This window comes from Camelus dromedarius, chromosome 12 (genome assembly GCF_036321535.1).
Source record: "Camelus dromedarius isolate mCamDro1 chromosome 12, mCamDro1.pat, whole genome shotgun sequence".
NCBI classification, from domain to species: Eukaryota; Metazoa; Chordata; class Mammalia; order Artiodactyla; family Camelidae; genus Camelus; species Camelus dromedarius.
In genome coordinates this window covers 60,233,356-60,254,824 of record NC_087447.1, presented here as the reverse complement: position 1 = coordinate 60,254,824, position 21,469 = coordinate 60,233,356, and the positions used below count along the sequence as shown (strand labels likewise).

At 37.4% G+C, this 21,469-nt stretch overlaps 1 protein-coding gene across 4 annotated transcripts in view; it reads left to right on the top strand.

Moving 5' to 3' along the window:
• Positions 1-19,029: 19,029 nt before the first annotated feature.
• The window catches only part of GRM5 (glutamate metabotropic receptor 5), a 384,531-nt gene continuing 382,091 nt past the window's right edge, over positions 19,030-21,469 (top strand). For 3 of the 4 annotated variants that reach the window (XM_031460522.2, XM_064492795.1, XM_064492793.1), the window contains exon 1: positions 20,875-21,245. The gene's annotated coding sequence lies outside the window, so the exon portion shown is untranslated. Of the gene's footprint in view, positions 19,131-20,874; positions 21,246-21,469 lie in introns of those variants that run through there. The other variant, XM_064492794.1, reaches the window with a different exon arrangement.

Genomic DNA, 21,469 nt, shown 5'->3' with positions numbered 1-21,469 from the left:
TTATTGCCTCTCAATTGTTCACTTTTCTTGGGGGTTAGATGGTAAAGTTTCTCTGCCAGGTGTTCAACAACTCATCTCATTTTCCTCCTGGGTATAGAAGAAGATTATTTTTCCAATCTCCCTTATAATTAAGTTGGTCCATTTGACTGAATTCTGGTAAACAGAATATGGGTAGAATTGATACCACATTCAGTTCTGATCATAAAACCCTCACATTCCCCTTTCCCACTCTAGACAGTTGGGAACTATGTACTGAAATTTACAGTGCCAAAAAACAGAAGTTACTTGGGTCCTGAATTAATACACAGCAGAAAAGACTCCATTTCCTGTACCTCTATCCCCAGCTGCCCCGCTGTCCCTGCTAACCTGAGCAACCAGTAAGTCTTTTTGAGGTTTAAGTATTTCTCTGTTAGAAGAGCTGGGCTTAGTCATGCTAATGATAATTAACTTGTTTACAGATTCCTGATCTTTTTCAGAGCTATGGAATTGTTAGATAGGAAAATACACAGTTCAAATCTTTTCTGAGCTTTATTTTTGAAGTGACTTAGGGTGGAGGAAGGAAGGGTAGAAATTATGATGCTGGTAACATATGACACTACCACTGTAACATTCCTACATAGTAGAGTGAAAACAATGTTTTTCTCGGTAAGTTTCGGGAGCCTGTTTTTTCTCTCTTGCTACTGTTCTCAATTATAATTCCTTGGTTTCACAGAAGTCACTTTCCTGAGACACAGGAAAGCTTTCCCTAGGTACTAGATTAGGAGCTTTTAGAAAGCAGGAACTTTTAAATCTTTCTTTCATTTTTTTCTTTTCCTTTTTTCTTTTTCATTCTCTGTCAACCCAATCTCTCTCTAACCCACAAACACACTGGGCAGCATGGAGTCATATATGCATTAGTTCTGTGTTATATAGTTGTGTATTTGACTTCATGGACAATTTGACATTGTTGTTTGAGCCGTTTAAAAGTCTGCTGTCTATTTTAACTAGCCGAATGAACCTACTTGTGGAAAACACCACAAAACATCACCTGCTAGATTTTAAAGCGTGAGGCTAGGAAGCCCCCATTACATATTCTTTGCCATCTGTAGTGTCTACCATTGCTCCCCGTGGTTACCTTTTAGATTATAAAAAACTGCTTCCAGGGACTATGCTTATGGTTATAATCGACCGATCCTGGTAAAGCTAGACAAAGCGTGAAAACATCGATAATCACTTCTCAAGTCTTGTTTTCCCATTACTTAGAGATTCTGGAAGCAAAGAATCTTTGAGAGATTATATAATATGCTCATTCCCCAGATTTTAAGACAGTTTATGTGTGTTTGTGTTATATGTGATATGTGTATATGATAAAAGTGATTTTCTTTGTTTTTATTTAAATTCTCTAAAGCACCTTCTCCATTGTCATTAGAAATAACACATACTATTGAAGGAATAAAGCTGACAAACCCCATTCCTCTTTTTCCCTACAGTGGAAACTGAGCCAGTCAAACCAAGATCCTTTCTATCTCCCTCCAGGAATTTGGTTTTTCCTCCCTTGTGCATATACCATTATCACTCTGTCCTTTCCAAGTCACATTTCACCCCTCCTTCAGATGGTAAAAATATATCCTGAAAAATATCATGTCACTTTGGTGTATTAACCGGATCTGTAATTTATAACTCTATTCCATTTCGATGTGTCTGCGTGTTTCACAGTCGTGAGACTGGAGTCTTGCACAGAGTAAATGTGTAATGAATGTTTATTGAATGACTTCAAATCTACTTCACAGAAATGTCCTCTGTGTCCCTGATCAATACTACAGGGTAAAAATTTGTGTAACTTGTCTTCTGTCACTGCCTCAGCCCAGGGCTTTATAGATTGTGGATACTTCACTCATTTAACTTCAGTAGTAGATTCTGGAATAATAATAATATGTTAATAATAATAATAAAAAACTAAAAAATACTATATAATAATGTATGATGTATATCATCATGTATTATCCAGAATTATACTGTTGTCCTCATGGACTCGACTGTAGCAGGAGAAATATATAAATAAATAACAATACAAAAGCTTATTTAGTTTCTATTGTAAAAAGGATTTTAAAAATAATAAATAGAGTGAACAAGAGTGCTTAACAGCACGGAGACCTCACCTGGTCTGAAGGGTTATGAATGGTTCCCCTGATGAGGTAACAGTTTAAGCTGAGACCTGAAGGGTGAATTGAAGTGAGTTGTAAATATTTTTGCCTGACTTTACTATTACTCACTGAATTCTTAAATGTGATGTGAATTATTTACTGTCATTTTTACCATGTTTATTAGGTAAACCTATCTGGGGCATCACATAGTTTTTAAATTAAAAGGGTGAACAGCTAAGGATACTATCAACAAAACAAAAGACAATCTACAGAAGAAGGGAAAATATTTGGAAATGATGAGACCAATAAGGGACTAATTTCCAAAATATACAAACGGCTCATACAGCTTAATATCAAAAACAAGCAGCTCAATCAAAAAGTAGGCAGAAGACCTAAGTAGATTTTTCTCCAAAGAAGACATCCAGATGGCCAACAGGCACATGAAAAGATGCTCAATCTCGTTAATTATTAGAGAAATGCAAATCCAAACTACAATGAAGTATCACTTCAAACCAGTCAGAATGGCCATCATTAAAATGTCTACAAATAGTAAATGCTGGAGACAGTGTGGAGAAAAATGAACCCTCCCACACTGTTGGTGGGAATGTAAATTGCTAAAGCCACTATGGAAATCAGTATGGAGTTAGCTTAAAAAACTAAAAATAGAGTTGCCATATGATCCAGCAATCTCAGTCCTGGGCATATATCTAGAGAAAACTCTATTTTGAAAAGATACATGCACCTCAATGTTCACAGCAGCACTATTTACAATAACCAAGACATGGAAACAACTTAAATGTCCATCAACAAATGCATGGATAATAAGAAGTGATATATATATGTATATCGCATATATATAATGGAACATTACTCAGCCATAAAAAGAATAAAATAATGCCATTTACAGCAACATGGATGGACTTAGAGATTGTCATATTACATAAAGGAAATAAGACAGAGAAAGGCAAATATCGTATGATGTCACTTATATGTGGAATCGTAAAAAAAAAGATATAAATTTTATTTACAAACCAGAAATAGACTCATGGCCATAGAAAACAAACTGTGGTTACCAGAGGGGAAAGTAGTTGGGGGAGGGATAGATTAGGAGCTTGGGATTAACAGATACAAACTACTGTATATAAAACAGATAAACAACAAGTACCCACTGTATAGCACAGGGAACTGTATTCAATTTCTTGTAATGAGTTGTAATGGAAAAGAAACTGAAAAAATATGTATATATGTATATGTATAACTGAATCACTTTGCTGTACACCTGAAACTAACATTGTAAATCGACTAACTTCAATAAAAAATGCTACAGCAAAAAAAAAAAAAAAAAAAAAAAGGTGACTCAAGGATGAAAGCTAGAATGCTATACAGGAACACAATGTAGGAATTCTAAATTCTTGATTCTTTCCAAAGAACTTTCAACCAAAGACTACATGTAATTATATATTTAGCATGTTTTCTAGTGAATACAGAGGAATTTTGGAAATGTAGCAATGTCCACGTTAGTACCACACTATGGTTGTGCTATGCTTGTCTTCAAGTTAAGGAGATAAATTCACAGTTGGCTTTCTAAAAAAACAGTTAAGAAAAAGTTTATTTTTACTGCACATTATCTAAATATGATCGTATGCATTACATTCAGTTACATCATACAAAAATGAACCATTGTTTACAACAGGCATCCTACATGTCCTATAGGGACTGTTTGGAGGTTCAATTAAGAAATAAATGTGAAAGAGGCATGAAAAGGATAAAATACCAGGCAAAGGACACACGCTATACTTGTGACATTGAGAATTTAGGAATGGCTCATGACAACATTTTGATGAAGAATCAAAGTAACAAGAAGAAAAGAAAAAAAAAAAAGAAGAAAAACCTCTACATAAAATATATTTTTAAAAGCAGTAATGAATAATTTCGAGGATTCCATTAAAATTGTAATTAATAGGATTAAAGTGACTGTACTGCATTAAAATTGGAACGTACTTAGTGCCAATGAACTTTAAGATGGTTAAAATGATAAATTTTATGGGAATTCATCATGATATAAAAATGATTGTGTGGTTGATAATGTAGGTGTTTAAAATGTTTGATCAAATACAGTATGGTATTTTATGCAAAAATTCTAAATGATTAATAAGCAGAATCTGGCAGAATAGTAAAATTGTAATAAACCATTAACAAATGAAGCTTATTCCAGAATGAAAGAATGTTCTATTATTGGGTAACCCAATACCCAATTTCACCAAGAGTGACAAATCAAAAATAATCTCCAAAAATGTTATAAAAATTATCAGAATTCAACACATCTTTGGTAAAATAACAGTAGATAGAGATGTATCATGTTTACTGGAAAATAGTATTCTCATTAAAATCAGGAATAAAACAAGGCTACCCTTTATTGCCACTACTATGTAGCATCATTTGTGAGTTATTGGACAATGTAATTGGACAAAAGATGGAAAAAAGGGTATACAAATTGGAAAGGGTATAAATTTCTCATTCTCTGGAGATCATATAAATTATTTACTGTGAAGTCATTTTTCATAACTTTTTAAAGTCAGATAAAAGTATTTACAAAGGATAAGAGAATTTATCAAGCTGAAAGTTAATTTGCAAAAACCAATTAGCTTGAAACAAAGTACACTAAAGAAATTTAATGAAAGTAAGACTTCCATTTCACATAAAAATTAAAGAAAGTAAACTTAAGAACAAGCAGAGAAGGGCTCAATGAAAAAAATATTGAGGACAATTAAGGGACACCAAAGAAGGTTTTTGAGGAAAGCAAGAGACTTTTTGAGACAGGAAGTCTCAAGATATTAAGACAGTGTTCTGCATAAGTTGCTTAAAATTTAAGACAATGCCAGTAAAATTGTCTTAGGATTTATTGGTGGCAGGAGAGGTTAGAGAAACAGAATTTTTTTCTGTAAAAGAATTAGGAATAATCAGTAAACTTCTGAGAAAAGATATATACCTAAGAGGGATTAATTTTATCTGATATAGTATCAGAAAACTACAATAGTAGTTGATACTGTATGATAGAAATTAATGAACAAACAGGTCAGTGGACGAGAATATGAAGTCTAGAACAAGGTTCCTCAATCTTGGCACTAATGACCTTTTAGGGTAGACAATTGTTGGGCACATTGTAGGATGTTTAGCCACAACCATGGCCTGTAAACAATACGTGCCAGCACCACTCTCAAGCTGTGACAATTGGAATATCTTTGGACAGTACCAAATGTTTCCCAAGGGTGGGAACAAAGTTGCCCTTAGCTGAAAACTACTGATATAAAACTAAATCCAAATATAATTAGGTATTTAGTATATGATAAAGGTGGCCTTTCAAATAAGTGGAGAAAAGATAGATTATTTAATTTTATGATTTGTACAACTGGATATCCTTCTGGCATAAAAAAATTGGATATATACCTCACAATTTAGAACAAAATAGAACCTGATCATTCAAAACCTTAAAGTAAAAACAGAAACAGAACAGAAATCATAAAAGTACTAGAAGAAAATTAAAAGTTTGATTTTTAAAAGTAATCTCTCTAAATAGAATACAAACCCAGAAGTGATATTAGAACATTTGATAAATTCAAGTCTCTAAAAGTCTTTAAAAATCTCATTTAATTGACACAAAAAATAAAGTCAACATATAAATGAAAAACTAGAAAACAAATGCAACTCACATCACAAAAATCTACTTTTCTTGTTATGATAATTTTTACAAATCATTAAGGGAAGCATAATAAACTCAAAAGAAAATGTGGCAAATATAGGAGAGAGATGGTTGACAGAATAATAAAACTGGCTCTTTAGCACATAAAATGATGTTTTGACTTATTCATAAGAGAAATTCAAGTCAAAATTATACTGAGATATTATTATTCTTCTATCATACTTGCCAAGATCACGCATGTGATGGCATACTGTGTTAGTGAATGTGTAGGAAAGCAAGCTTAACTGGAAGGATGAATATATACTCATTAGGAAAAGAAGAGGATAAAGTTAAAAGCATTTAAAAAGATATTTATCTCTACTGAAGGATGAACTCGAATAACCTTAATGAAGGGAATTTGGAGGATATCTGTCAAAATTACAACTGAATATAATCTCCGGTGATATCCTAGATACATATTCACAGGTATGTGAAAGTGTATATTCAGTAAGAATATTTATTATTACATTTGACAATAACAAAATTCTGTAAGCAATGTAATTGTTCATTTATGGACACTGATTAAACATTATAGTATATCGATACAAAGAAGTATTATGCAGCAAAGAAAAGGGAAACAGCCGCAACTGTACTTATAACAAAAAAATAAGCTACAGAACAATATGTTTAAGAGGCTATACTTCGTTCATGTAAAAATAAAAATAGAGAACACATATACATGTCAGATATATCTGAAAGAACATGAAAACTAGGAGAGCTAGTTCACTCATTGCCCTGTTATAACCTTTAAATGGCACACCATGTGTGTTTCTAAATACACAAAAAGAATACATACAATTATTTTTGTTTAAAAAAAATTTGGATGCAATAAAAACAGTAGCTGAAAGCTTCCAGAGTCATCACGCAGAGTATGACCTGCGTGGCTGATCTGCTTACCCTTTGGTTGGAGTTACTGTCTTAGAGTCACACCTAAACAACGGAAGGGTCATCTTACTAATCTTGCTTCACCGTAACCTCTCTAGGAAGGAATTGACTAGACAGAATGACTTTTGCTGTCTTTGACCCAGTCTTGGGCTGCTCAAATAGAAAATTAATCCTGAGCATTGCAGAGGCATGGAAAACATCAACCCTTCTTCTAAAAGTTTTTTACTAGCTATTTGAAAATAAAATATTGAAGCAGCCATCATGGGGATAAATAAGAACACTGTAGGACTTTTTTGCATTGTTTTTACAAATAATTATTGGTTTTAAGTTTTTTATTTTTTTAATGAGTATGTGCCTTAGTCATTTGATTCTTCAGGGGCCTCTTCAGGAATAAATTGGACATCATAGTGTCCAATATCCCTGGATGACATTCTTTCCCTCTACCTTTATGTCCTATTAGCCATATAGTACCCTCAATGAAGTTTCTTCCTAGGGTTGAATCTTATGAACCTCAGCATGATTTTCTTATAATGAAAATTACATAATGGTGGCCTGACCATTTCCACTGGAGGCACACAGGATGCTTGCTTCTCTTAGAGCCCAGCAGATCAACTGAAACTTGAATGTGTCCATCTACCTGACTTTAAGGATCATCAGCCCCTTCAGTGCCCTTGTGTACCTATCAGACTGCTCCCTCTAGCTGGTGATGCACACCCAAATCCAACACAACTTTGCTACCATTCTTTGTTCACTATAGACAGAGATTCTAGTTGTATTTACTCCTTGAGGCAAGATGTACAACATGGTCATTTTCCATAGTCTCTGTGAGTTTGCATCTTGGCTAAGAGAATCCCAGTTAACATTAAAACGGAACCAAGAAATAGACAAAGCAGAGAGGATAAGCAGAATAACTAGGGGAGTCAGGAAGTATTCATTCATTTGTTCTAAAAATATTTTTTGATTGCTAGCTCAGTGCAAGGCACTGCGCTATGTTAGAAACACTGAGATGAGTAAAGCCTGGTTGCTGTTCTCAGGCACTCAGATATTATTAAAGTACCTTTCATCAAACTTATTTCCAAATTCTCATAGAAACAGCTGGAGGCTTCATAACTGATGCTTTCATGCATTTTTAAAAAAACCATCAATGGCTGTGCCGTATTAGTCTAGGTGTTGCTTTTTGATGATGCTTCTTTGATATACTGTAAGTAATTTCTGCAGGATCCCTTTGATACTATGAACCGCAGGTCCATGAGGCCCCGTAAAGAAGGGAAGGGGCTGTTTCAAAATACCTGAAAGGATTTTGTCATGGCCCTACCTCGTGATCCTGCTCTTACTTCCCAGTTTTATGTATTTGACTTTTAGTATATGTAATTATGTGTAACTGTATCTTCCTGACATTTGATCACACACTCTTAAATTTGTTTCTCCTGGATGCTCTCAAAGTGCCTGTAATCTGCCTTCAGGTAGCAGCTTTACATTGCTCTATCCTGGCCCGCATCTGACTGTATTGTCACCGTTCTCTCTCTCATGTTGCCTTACTAGACTGTGAGATGTGAGATTCCCAGAACAGAAGGCAGTTGAATAGATGGCTTAAAAATAGAATTACCAGGCTTATTAAATAAAAATACAAGACACCTGGTTAAATTCGAATTTCAGAAAAAAAAAAATTGAGTGTAAGTATATCCCATGAAATATTTCGAACCAACTTATGTTAGAAAAATGATTCATTAATCTGAAATTCAAGTTTAACATGGCTTCCTGTATTTTGTCTGGCAATACTACTTTAAAAAATTTCTTGAAGCCTAAAGATCTTGTAATTCTGTCTTTAAATATTGTTCAATAATAAAGGACGTGATTTAACCACTAGCAATGAGAATTTTAAAAATTTACATTACATTGGTCCTATTATCAAATACTGTATTCTGGGCAACCTATACACACACACACACACATATGTTTATACGTGTATACACACACTATATGTATATATATATAAAACATGGGAACAAGTCTTTACATGCGGACGGATAAGCTTTTACACACATTGGCTTTTAAACCACTAGGCTTAGCGTAGCGTAAAGTAATCTGTAGAAACACTGTTACATGTCTGTTAAACAATTCAAGATGTATCAACATTGAGTATAAGTCCTTTCACTGAAAGAACACTGCCAAAAATTTCTTTCACATAGCTACAGATTTTATAGTTTAAAATCTGTGTTTTTTCACCATAGTCTGAATAGGTTTTGGTTTCAGTTTCTTCATGAACTCATGATTTATCAAAGTAAATGAAAGTCACTTCACGTACTCATTCAGTAAAGATTTGTTAAGCTGCTAAAATGTGACAGATGAGTCCTAACTGAAGATGGTGGCATGATAATGAGAAGAAAAGGGGCATTCACAGAAATAAAATTGGCGACGTGTTTATAGAAATAATATTGGATGATCCAAATAAACAGTAACTATATTGTGGAATTCTGTGATTATAAATATTTGTGGAACCCTGGGAACAAAATTAGAAGTCTGCTAAACTCTTTGGCTTAGGAAAGTGGGTAAGTGATATGAGTGAAGTGGAGAAACCAAGGTTGTAGAAGAAACACTTTGGTTTTTCCCATTATTCGTGTCTAAACTCAATGTGTATTTACCTGCTTTCAATTGGTAATTGATTCTTTATAATAAAATACATAGAATTATCAAACAGAAAAAGGATCGGTTTAAACTTTTAAACTAACAATTATGGACCCCCAAAATTGAGAGCTTAAATTTAAATCTAACATGTTTATAGTAGAAGATGCCAAGGTTTCTAGGGAAATTTCTTAATTGTGTTTTGCATATTATTTGATGCAGGAGAGCCATAGTCCAAGTGTTTTAAATTAAAAAATCAGTTATAGGTTATTAACTGAATCCCCCTGAAGCACAGCTCATGCCCTCAATGCACTTCTCTTTCCTCACTAGCTCTTTACCGGTGTTACAGTTCCCATGTTTCGATGGAAGAAAGAAATCTAAGCTTATATGCATTTCATGAGAGAAATAAACACAGGGCTATTCTACTAACCTATCTATCTATCTATCTATCTATCTATCTATCTATCTATCTATCTATCTATCTATCTATCTACCTATCTACCTATCTACCTATCTACCTAACCATTTAGCTATCTATATCTATCTAAAAATTTAACTGGTAGTGCTCCATATCTTTTGTTTACTTCTCTTTCTCATACTTTTTAAATTGAGATGATAATTTATTACCTAAGTTAAGGGCATTTAAGTTAAAGACAATCTTCCTTGGGATGCCAGGAAGGGAGGAAAAGATTTTAATTCCCAGATCCTGAAAATAAGTGATGAGAGAAGATAATTCTTTCTTATTATTTAAAAAACTCATGAAAATGGTCACCATGGAAACCAGACATGAGTACATGGAACATCAAGAGATCAGAAGAGAGGTCTTGAGCTAAGACTCTGAGTCTTACATTTGGAATGCTGACATAGATTTTAACCCTCATTTGAGGATAACTTCTTCATAAATTGTGTGATTTATTTTTGATAACAATCTTGGGATTTGACATTTTTTGTAAAATTCTACTCATGCTATTTTCTTTCTCCTTCCCTCTGTCTCTTTTCATCCCTTCCCTTCTTTCTATCTCCTTTTCTTGTTTGTTTGTTCATTTATTCTTTCTTCTGTTCTTTCCCCTCCTCCTCCTTCATCTCTTTTTGATTAATGATCTATGGTGGGACGTGAAAAGAAAGAAGGTGGGAGAAAATTCCCTTGGCTTTTCTGCACTTAGAATATTACTAAGAACTGCAGAAAATAGTACAGCATATTAAAAAAAAAAATGAGAGCAATACTTGAAAAATACAGCATCTAAATTTTATGAATATTCTAGCTAGTTCAGAGTGAACTCGTAATTTCTAAAAAATATTGATCTTTCTTGAGGGTTTCCTTTTATAATTACATATGAATAAAATAAAATGCTATGTAGTGAAAAATCATCATCAGTCAGTATATTTATAAATATAGGAAACTGTTTAGAAAACAATTTCAAGTAAAACAATCAAAATACAATTTATTTTCATGTGCGATATAAATGTAACTAGACTTTCAGAATGTTGAGGTTATCGCACTTTGTAACCTCTGTGCTTAATGCAAGGACTGACATGTGACAATTGCTCAAACAGTATTTGCTTAAGAAGTCCACAGAGACATCAGAGTGCACACATATAGATACACACGCACACAAACGCACACAAATATAATTTTAGGGAGTTGAAAATAAAATGTCAAAAACATTTTAAAGCCACGTTATTTCAAAGTTACTGGACAATTAAAATATTTTTCTTCATTTCTTTGTTTTTACCTAGAACATTGAATTAGTGATATTGCACTATTTTGAACACTGTTATTCCTGAATATGTCTTCACAATATGAATTGATAGTATGACTTTATTTTGCTTCCTTTCATTTTCTTAGAAATGAAGTGGTACTTATTTAGTTGAGATTTTATGGTAAAAATATTTTACTCTAGAATATATGAACGAAGTGTGTCAATGTTTAAATTTAAACAACTTACATGTCAAAGGGTAGAGTGTTTACAGGGATAAGAGGCAGCCTAAGATCCTGAAAATAGCATGTTTTGGGTCTCAGGATGTTATTTGACTTTTTAGAGTTGCTATTTTAAACTTGTGTGGTAAGAGAAAACTACTTCACTTTGCGGGGTTTTACCATTTACTTCCCGTGACTGATATGAAGCATATTTGGTGATGATATGTGTGTCTGTGATTTAAAGTATACCTTTAAAGTGTTTACACATGTGAAATGCAGGCGTTCACCTTAAAAGATTCCCACACTCAGAAGAAGCTGAAAGGACATTAATTTCCTAACAGTTATTTTATTTTCTTGTGGTCAGATTTTGCTTTGCTATAGAACGTGGTACTTATACTGTTATTTGATGTCATTTATGCCAAGTTAGTTTAAAATAATCCCAAAGGGTTTAAATTGACTGGCATTTGTTCTGAATATTGGCTGCATATTAGAATCATCTTTGATGCTCTCTAAGAAAATGAATTCCCTAGGTGTCCACCTGATCCAATTAAGTCAGTGATGTTTTGAAAGATCTAGATGATTCTAAAGTGTATCCAAAGTTCAGAAGCCCTCAGCTAGAAAGTCTAGGGATCTGAACTCATTTTAGCTTGCTTTAGAATCTAGCTTATGATAACCTGGATTGATGGATAGAATGTATTCATTAACTTATTCATTAAATATATGTCTGATAACTACTGCATGTCAGGCACAATGCTAGGTATGGGGAATGTTTAAACATACGGTGTCCATCCCCAAAATGTTTGCATCATATCAGAGAAGGTGGGAACCTAAATAAGTAACTATGATTTAATACTATATATCTTATGCTAGGGCTTTTAAGCAAAATTCTATGACAGAACAAAGAAATGATGGGTAGTTCTTCAAGAAGGTTAGGCAGCGTTTCATTGGAGCTGATTTTGAAGGATTAGGACGCACTTCTTAGGAAAAAAGAAGGGTGAAAAACAAATGCCTTTTAAAAAGATTTTTCACAAAGTCACAATAAGAATACATACTGTGCTAGAGAAAGGCAAGCCAGTGAGAAGAGATTAAAAGAGAAGATGGGACCAAACAAGGAGGAAACCCAGGTCTTGTGCTTGAGAGTTTGAACTCTATGCACTGTAGAAATGAAAGCACCCAGCAGTTTAAAAAAAATCAGACTAGTAAGACCTATTCTTTCTGGGTGCCCTGAAGATATCCAATCCAATGTAAAATTTAGAAAGCCCAATTTTTCATAGGTCCTTGGATTATAAGGTTTAATATAAGATGACAGGAGGATTTTTAAGTTGAATGATGAGTGGATCTAAAATGCTTATTAAATTATTATATGCTAATAATAGCTAATATTGCATGGTAACTGTGCAAAGACTTAACAGTGGTTAACTCCTTTAATACTAACAACGACCTTACGAAGTAGTTATCACTGCCCTCTGTCTACTTATAAATAAGGAAACTAAGGCACAAAAAGGTTAAATAATTGTTAAGCAACACAACCAAGTGTCAAATCCATGCGGACTGGCTTCAGAGATGGGCTCTTACTCATGTGGTATACAGTTTCTCATCTACAATAATTATAACTAACAATGTGTCAAATGCTTACCATGTCCCAAGCACTGTGCTTTACAAATATAACTCATTTAGTCTTCACATTTAACTTATGGAACCAGTGTTATCCCCATTTTGCAGATAAGGAGGTTAAGGGACAGAACTGAATGCTTTATTACTTCAACTATAACACATGGCTTTCGGTCCACTAGTCAGAGATCTTGATAGATCCATGTGTCTAGCGCAGCAGCTCAACATCCTTGCTATATCTTAAAGAAATGCAAAAACCAAGTATTTAGTAACATAAAAGAAGGTATCAGTTAATCAATTTTCAAGTTTCTGGCATTGTGCTGATTACTACATAACTTTAAATTATTTACTTCAGCTCAAAAAGCTACTTCTAAGAATATGAAACGTTGAAAAACTACAGAAATCTCCAGCATCACTACAGTGAAAGTTAGGTATAGTGTTGGATTTCAGGTGACTGAGTTAGGATTCCTTATAATTAAATGTATAATGAATTGTTGCAACAACTGTATATATACCATTGAGAGCATGACTGTCTCTTATATATACAGGGCAACTTTTCCAAGGATTCTATTAAACAATGATTCCAAGGCTCTGTGTTGAAGAATAAAATCCTCTGCATAACCTTACTTGGTCATTTAAATGCAAAACAGAATGCTGCTGCCATTATATTTAATCTATTCTTGATTTTAGATGATAAAAATCATGGCCATTGCCAAAAGTACTGACTAAGAATACCACAAGACTTTGCCCTGCAATTTAAATACAAAGAGATGAACTCTACCAGTCTAGAAAATTTTTTTTCCAATTTCCAAGTGTCTACAAGAGTAGACCTCCAGTCTCAAGCTATATGTCTAGTGCCTTGTCCATCCTAATGTGCAGGATGTAAATAACTGGAAATTAAAATAACATAACCCTCATTTCCATCATCACCAAATATCACACACTTACCACGTGTCAGGCAGGGACTGTACATAGCTGCTTCACACCCATCATCGTTCATCTTAGCAGCAACCCCACTAGGTAGGTACTATTATTTATGTTCTAGAGATGGAAAATAAATTTCTAGGAAAAATGAAAACAAAATTAAGAAGAGCTTTCTTTTGTTATTTGTGGTCCTAATAACCCAACATCATTATCAAAATTCTTGCCTCCACATAGTACTGTACTGGAACAAGACAGCCAGATTGGGAGGCAATGTTAAGAAAAAAAGAAAAACATGATTCGCTGAGATCACAACAACACTTTTTTATGTTGCAAAATGACTTTATATAGAATGAAAAGAATTGGGCATTTTAAAAATTATATTTTCCACTTTCCCATTTCCAGATAAAGAAATGAGGTTTTGAGATTCAACAGCTTGTTCAAGTTCCCTAGACAAGTAAGAACCAGAACTAGTTTTCACATGCCAATCTGCCAGGTTTGAAATTCAGTCTGCGTTATGATACACCCTTGGGATGGGGCTCAAAGTCTAAGTGGATCTGGGTATTCATTCTGGGCTATCAAGGGAAGTGCTTCGCCTATTGTAATGACTGTTAGGCATGGCCAACGATCACAGAGTGGGGATAACGATCTGTGTTTGCCACAGGTGCGCTGGTTGGACACGGGCTCCATCCTGGAAAACACTGATTGAAGTGTCTGTAGTTTCCCAAGGACTGAGAGAATAAAGCTCTTTTCTTATTGTATTTTTACCTCATATCAAGACAAATAAAAAAATTCCCAGGGCAATATTCTAAATTTGTCCAGCCTGGAGAATAGAGAGACAAGTGACATTAGACCCATAAGTAACAACCTCCTTGAATTAAATTTCCATGTTATGCCTGGAACTTAGATTGAAGTTTTATATAAGACCATGTAATATGAAAAAGGATTCTATTTTTGCTGTAAAATCCCCGCTGAAGACATTGAGTTTTTAAGGGTCATTTATATAAGGGTCTATGTCATAATATTAGCATTTAGAAACAGTAGCAAGAACAACAAAATTCTTTTTCTAAGAACAGACTCTTTTCCTTATATTAGATAATTAGGTAAGACATTTTCCCTTTTCTTTTTATTTGCTAGTGAACTCATAACTAAATATCTTCTTGTAGACCACAGATACTACATTAGTCAATACCACTCCTTCTGTATGGTTTTCACTTTATATTTCTAATGACTTTTATACATAATTGCCTCATTCACACTTAGAAAATAGGCAGATTAAATGTATTGAATAAAAGCAGATAAAATGACAACCTCCATTTTGCAGTTGAGCAGACTGAGATAGACTGAGATTCTCCAAGCTCTGCTCTATCCACCCCAATGTCTCTCCAGATTCTAAAACATGGCAAGTGTTCTACTGCCTCAGAAGCTCCAGTTGTTGTTCCCTATGTCTGTAAACACCTTCCTTTCCTCCCTCCCTCTGATTAAATATACGTCCCCACCACCAACCCACACAAGCACAAGCACACATACGACATTCTTGGCAGAGCTGATTCTGTTGGGTCTTTACCTATTATTACTCTCTCAGAGAGAACTTTTTTTAATGTCTTATATGAACGAGACACCCAGGCCCCTCCTCACGCCATTCTATTCTTTATAACTTGCCTTGTTCAAGTCTTCATTGCACCTCCCACCCACAAGTTGCAAGACAAATTATTTAGTCTGTGTGCCCCTTACTTGACTTTAAGCTGCGTGAGGACAGAGACTAATTCTATTTCATTCACCATTGTATCCCTGCTATCTAGCCATGCCTGGCACATAGTAGTTTAGTAAATACCTAATAAATGGCATGAACAAATCTATCTATCTATCTATCTATACACACACACACACTCCTATGCAAATACCTAATAACTATAGGTTGTCTAAAGTTAGTATCTAATATTTATTTATTTTGTTCTTCATTTGATTGCAATCCCTTGTAGTAATCAGAAAAAAAAGCCTTAATAATCATTAAATGAATGAAAACAAAATTCTCTCAAATAAATTGTTTGAGGAAGCCACTTATGATATGTTATTTGATAGATTCAGATAAACATTATTTGTAAATCCTTTAGAATTTCAATAACCACTTTGGAGTCTAGAACATGAGCTGGTTAAGTCTAGGAAGCACAAATGCAAAAACAGAATGCAAGAGGAGGTAAGTGTGCCCAGGCTGGAAAAAAGTCCTGCCACTTGGAAGTCTTGAAGATCTCCGACAGACATTCATATGATTTGCTGCCAGTGATGCCAGCTAGGAAAATGTAGTGCAGCATGTAACTTGCATACCTCTATTGTCGTAAATATTCAGTTAAATATTCGAATGTACTTACTGAGTGGCTTCTAGGTGCTAGAATTTTCTTCTGAGCATTTGGAATATTTCAGTCTGACAAAGAAAGATTCCTTCCTTGAGGAGTATACATTCTAATGGAAGAGAAGGGAAGAGACAGACAATAAACAATAATCAGAACAAATGAGTATATTACGTTGTATATTGGATCATATTAAGAGAAGGGGAAAAAGAGTTGAGTAAGGGGGTGAAGAGCACTGAGATCATGAGGGAGAATAGTTTGCAGTACTGAATATGGTAATCTGGGAAGGCTTCACTAGGGAGGTAGGATTTTAGCAAAGATTTGAAGGAGACGGGTTAGCCCAGTGATTACTTGAGAAGGAGCATTCCATGCAGAAGAGACAGCTAATGCAAAGACCATTATGTTGGAGCATATCAAGCATGCTTTAAGAAATAGCAAGGGAGTCCTGATGGCTGGAGGAGAATGAGCAAAGAGGAAGAGTACTAGGAAATGAGGTCAGAAAGGTAATGGAGTGGAGACTGATTATGTAGAGTAATGGTAAAGACATGGGCTTTGACTCTGAGTGAAATGGAAAGTTACTGGAGGATGTTGATTTAAGCTAACTTCTTAAAAAGAACACTCTGACTGCTGTGCTGAATATTAGCCTGTAGTCAAAAAGTAAAGAAGCTGAGAGATCAGTTTGGAAGCTCCTGCTATAACCAAGTAAAAGGATGGTGGCTTGATTCAACATGGTATCCATGGAGGTAGTTAGAAATGTTAAGATTCTGGATATATTTTGAGGGTAAAGCTAATAGAATTTCCCGACAAATTGTGATGTGTGAGAGAAAGAAAGGAATCAATGGAGATCCCAAGTTTTAAACTCAATTACCCATATTAATAGCTTTTTCATTTTTTTTTTTTACTATTCTACACAAGAATTACAATATTTTCATTATTAATAACCCATCCTAAGGCGAAAGTCATACTCTTGAGCAATTTACAATCAGAATTTACCTTAGGGATTTAAAGCATTGTTTCTATGCCCCTTTTAATTTTAATTTTTACCTATTTCAGCACTTTAGAATTACGAGGTAGAGCTGTATTGTAAAATGTCACTGAGAAATGTAAGATTATATAATACTATTTTCCTCCTCATCTGAAAACATCACTGCTGTTCAACATGGGAAATGTCCTTTGCATTTTAACTTTTAGAGAATAAGAAGTGGATATGTCTTGATAAACTATATAATACTTTTATGGAGTGCTTTATCATTTCTGACATGGTTTGAAATATTGCATTCCATCCTCTCCATAACCCTGGGAGACAGAAGGACAGGAAATATATGTAGGAAATTGAAGAGTTTAAGGGACAGAGTAGCCACCACGAGAACCCTTTTTACAGTCTCAGCTCGCTCACTTGTGTTCTTTGGGCTAGTTCCAAGTGATAAAGGAAGACGGGGAATTTACTGTGTCCTATGCTCATTCAAAGCTAAGTGGCCACACAAGGATCAAATCTATGACTTTGTTTTCATCACCAATGCCTCAGCCCACTGGGCTAACAAATCATTTCAGACATCAGATTTAATCACAAATCACATTACCAGAATCATTTAATCATTAGTTCCCCTTTATTTTTCTCACTATTTTTGTATTTTTTCATCTATACCATCTTTCTCATCTGTCTTATCCAGAAAGATCAACCAGAGCTTTGCTGACCTCTCTTCAAAGTACTAAAGCTTGCTTTGTGGATTGCAATCAAAGAATCTCAAAAATGAACAATGTCACCATCAGAGTACACATGAAAATGGGGAGAAGAAAGGTGCCATTGTAAAGATCAACAAGGTGTGATACATAGCTTTTTCCTGTTGAATCCTGAAGCTATCAAAGAATAACGTGCCTTGCTTTCAAAGGCCTTGTGGGAAATCTACACCAGCAATGTATACATTATAACCAACCTCCTGACCTCAGTGTCCTCAACTTTTAACCTTTTACCCAAGTGCTGCAAGCACATGGCTAGGGAAATATAATGGGTGTAATAATAATCAAATTGCTGCAATGTCTTTCTTTAAATTAAGCCATGCAATTAACTTATAATAGTCTCATTTTCAGATGCAGAAATGCAGTCTAGTATTAGAATTTGAAGATAACCTTAGGATTTTTTACAATCACGGTCAGTTATGGGGGCAGTGGAAGGGAAGCAAAGTCATTTAAGGAAGTAAAAGACACTTAATTGCTACGGGGGGGGAATTTTAAAGGACATAGAAAGACTCATTGCATTGCAGACAAATGCAAAATGACATTAATAATAAGTAATGCCATTAAAGAGACCGTTCTTTCTAACCACCCACACCTCCAAACCATCTTGGGGCCCCCTGACTTCCTGGTTCTCTCTACCCTCCAGCAGCGACGCCCCTTCTCCCCGTCACCGTCAGGGGCTCAAGTGCCATCCTCACCGGGAAGCTCATTATCTACCTGCTCCCCCAGCTTCTCTGAGTGACACGCCACCCACGCTTCCCCGCACAGCTCTTCTCCTTCCGCGGCTCCCGGAGGGAAGCTGAGGAGCTGCAGAGGGAGCCCGAGGCTACCCTCGCCTGAACCCCAACACGACGAGGCTTCAAGACCCCGTCACCCGCTGTGCGCACGCCCTGGCCGTTCTCCCGCCCCCGCCGCGCCCCGCAGGAGCCGGAGCCCGCCCGGCGCGGCGCTGCCAGCTGCGTCTGCCCGAGCGCGGCACGTGCTCCCGGCGCTGGCGCGAGAGAGCGGGCGCCACCGCCGCGGGCCCGGGAGCCGCTCCGCCTGCCGCCGCCGCCGCCGCCGCCGCCGCCTCCGCCGCCTCCGCCGCTAGCGCTCCGGCTGCAGCCAAGGCCGCTCCGCGAGCGCGAGGAGCCCGCGAGCAGCGGCTGGCCGGGGGCGCCAGGCTCCCGCCGCGCACCTGGAAAGCACCGCGCGCGTTTCTTTCTTTCGGCTCCCGAGTCGCCGCCGAGGTAGGAGACCTCCCTGGCCCCTCCCCCCGCGCAGGGATGGAGAGCAGACAGGCAAGGGGCGGGAGCTTGGGCGAAGGGACCCAGGAGGGCAGGTGGTGGGCAGGTTGGAGAACTGGTGGAGCCAGGGACGCTGCGAGGTCCTGCAAGTTTAGAAAAGTCACCCTCCAAGGACGTGTGCTGTGTGAATCAGACATCAATCTCCAGTCGGGAGCCCAGGCTACCGCGGCGTCGCTCCAATGAGGTTTATGAAGATCATTTTGCTTTTATTTGCATAAGTGAGGGATTTAAGTGGGCTCGTTTCCATAGAAAACGAACTAAAAAAAAATCAGAGGAGAAAAAAAGACAGAGATCTGAGCCAAAGGGAGCGTTTGGACACCTCTCTTTCAATCTCTTTCTTGCATACCGATACATGTGCACAAAGGGGTGCATTCAGCAAAGGAGGAGGGCTTCTCTATCTTTGAAGTCATTAGGTGTTTGCGGGGCTAATAAGAGCATTTGCTGATGCTTCACCCTGCAACGAGGCAGCAAAAGAGGGACCTGGGGTTGGGTGTAAATGCCAGTGTTCCATTTCTAAAATGCCACTTCTATGACTACATTACTGGAAGGAGAGGTTTTCTAGAACAGGGGCCATTTTAAGGGGGTACACCTATAACTCTGAACCTTTAAGCTCAAGTTCATGTACTCGCAGTGGGTCTAGGAAGACATCCTTACCCTAGGTTCCTTTATGGGACTTTGGCAAAGAATGGGGTTGGAGGGAGGGATACGGAGAGACAGAGAAGAGAAGGGAGCGGAATATGACTGAATGGGCTGTGCGGGGGTGGTGGAAGGAGCAGGAGCCTGGAAGTCAGGTTTGGCATCACCGTGTTCATTTAGTCCCACCCCTGCTAGTCGCTGGACTGGTCTCTAGGAAAATGTGTGACCTTGAACAAGTCCCTTAACCTTTGTGTACTCAGTTTCTCCACCTGCAAAATGTGGAGGCTATTCTGTGTTTTGGGTCACTAAGGTCCCATGCAGTTGCAGTGTCTGTCTATGATTGTATGGGTTTAAGGATCTACATACAAGAATGGAAGAGCGCCCAGAATATTTGGATAAAGAAAGCTTCAGGGCATTCTCCCTCAGAGTGTCAAATGCATTTGCAGGCTCCTGGCTGTGCTGTTGGTGTAATGCATGCTGAGAGGTCTGTAGAAATGGGTGAGAAGGACAATCAGACATCTAGCCTAGATCCAAGAGAACCCGGAGTTCTGAGTGCTGTTCGGAGAGGTTCGGAGCCACAGAACCTAAAGTCACATTTTTTTTAAAGGTAGCAATTTAAAAAGGAGGCTTGGTGGCAGGCTGTTACATTCTTTGAATGAGGGTTTGGGAAATAATTGGGAATTGATTTTAGCACAAGGAAAATGAACGGCATCACACTTTAAAGGTTGGGCACTCAGGATGGCAGGATGGTTTAAGAGTGAGATTTGAGAATAGTGTAGTCTGGGCAGAAGGGTTAGGAGAGAGAAGGGAACAGATATTCTCCCTCAGACAAGGGTTTCTAGACTCCTCAGAGGCTACTGGCATCTGCCCAGTGTCCTTGACACCTCTGCCACTTGTCTGAAGAGGGCACAGGTGCACATTCCCCCTCAATACAAGCAAATTCTTAGAATTTAAGGATCTGCATCCCAGGCACTGAGATATGAAAGTGCACATGAGAAAACTCAAGTCCTAGGGTTGCCCCCCAGCGCCCCCACCATGTGAGCATCTGGCTGTGGAGCTGGTTTACCCATCCAGATTCGACCTGAAGTCTGTGTTCCTAAAGGAACTCACTGTGCCACTTGGTGGCACCAAAAAGTTGCGCTGAGAACTCTGTTCTCTATAAATACAAACTACCACCCCTCCCTCCTCCGCGCTCTCCCCTTCCCCCCTTCCCCCCTTTCTCAGTAGCAGGGAGATTGCTGCACACGCCGCCCTCAGCTCTGCTGTTCTTCACGCACTGAGCGCAGGAGATGAGCTTAAGATCATCTTTGAGGGGAGCCTGGGACTGGAGAGGCCGGCTCTGCCCCACTGATCGGCGCGGCCCAACTTTATGGGGGGCTAGCTAGACCGCGTCTCACTGCCCGGTGCACGGCCAACAGGGTGGTAAGCTTGCTAAGTGTCTGCGTGCCCAAGTGTCCCTGTGCCCGGGGAAGGCTGTATCAGCTTGCTGGGTAGCTGACAGTTTGGTTTGGGGGAGGGAGACGAGGGTGGAGCGGGGGTGGCCAGAACCTCAAGGTTGAAGTCTGCTCCATTTGTCGATGGCTTCAGTTAAAACCTGTTGGGGAGAAAGGGAGAAAGCAATGGAGCAATGGGGCAAAGGAAGGAAT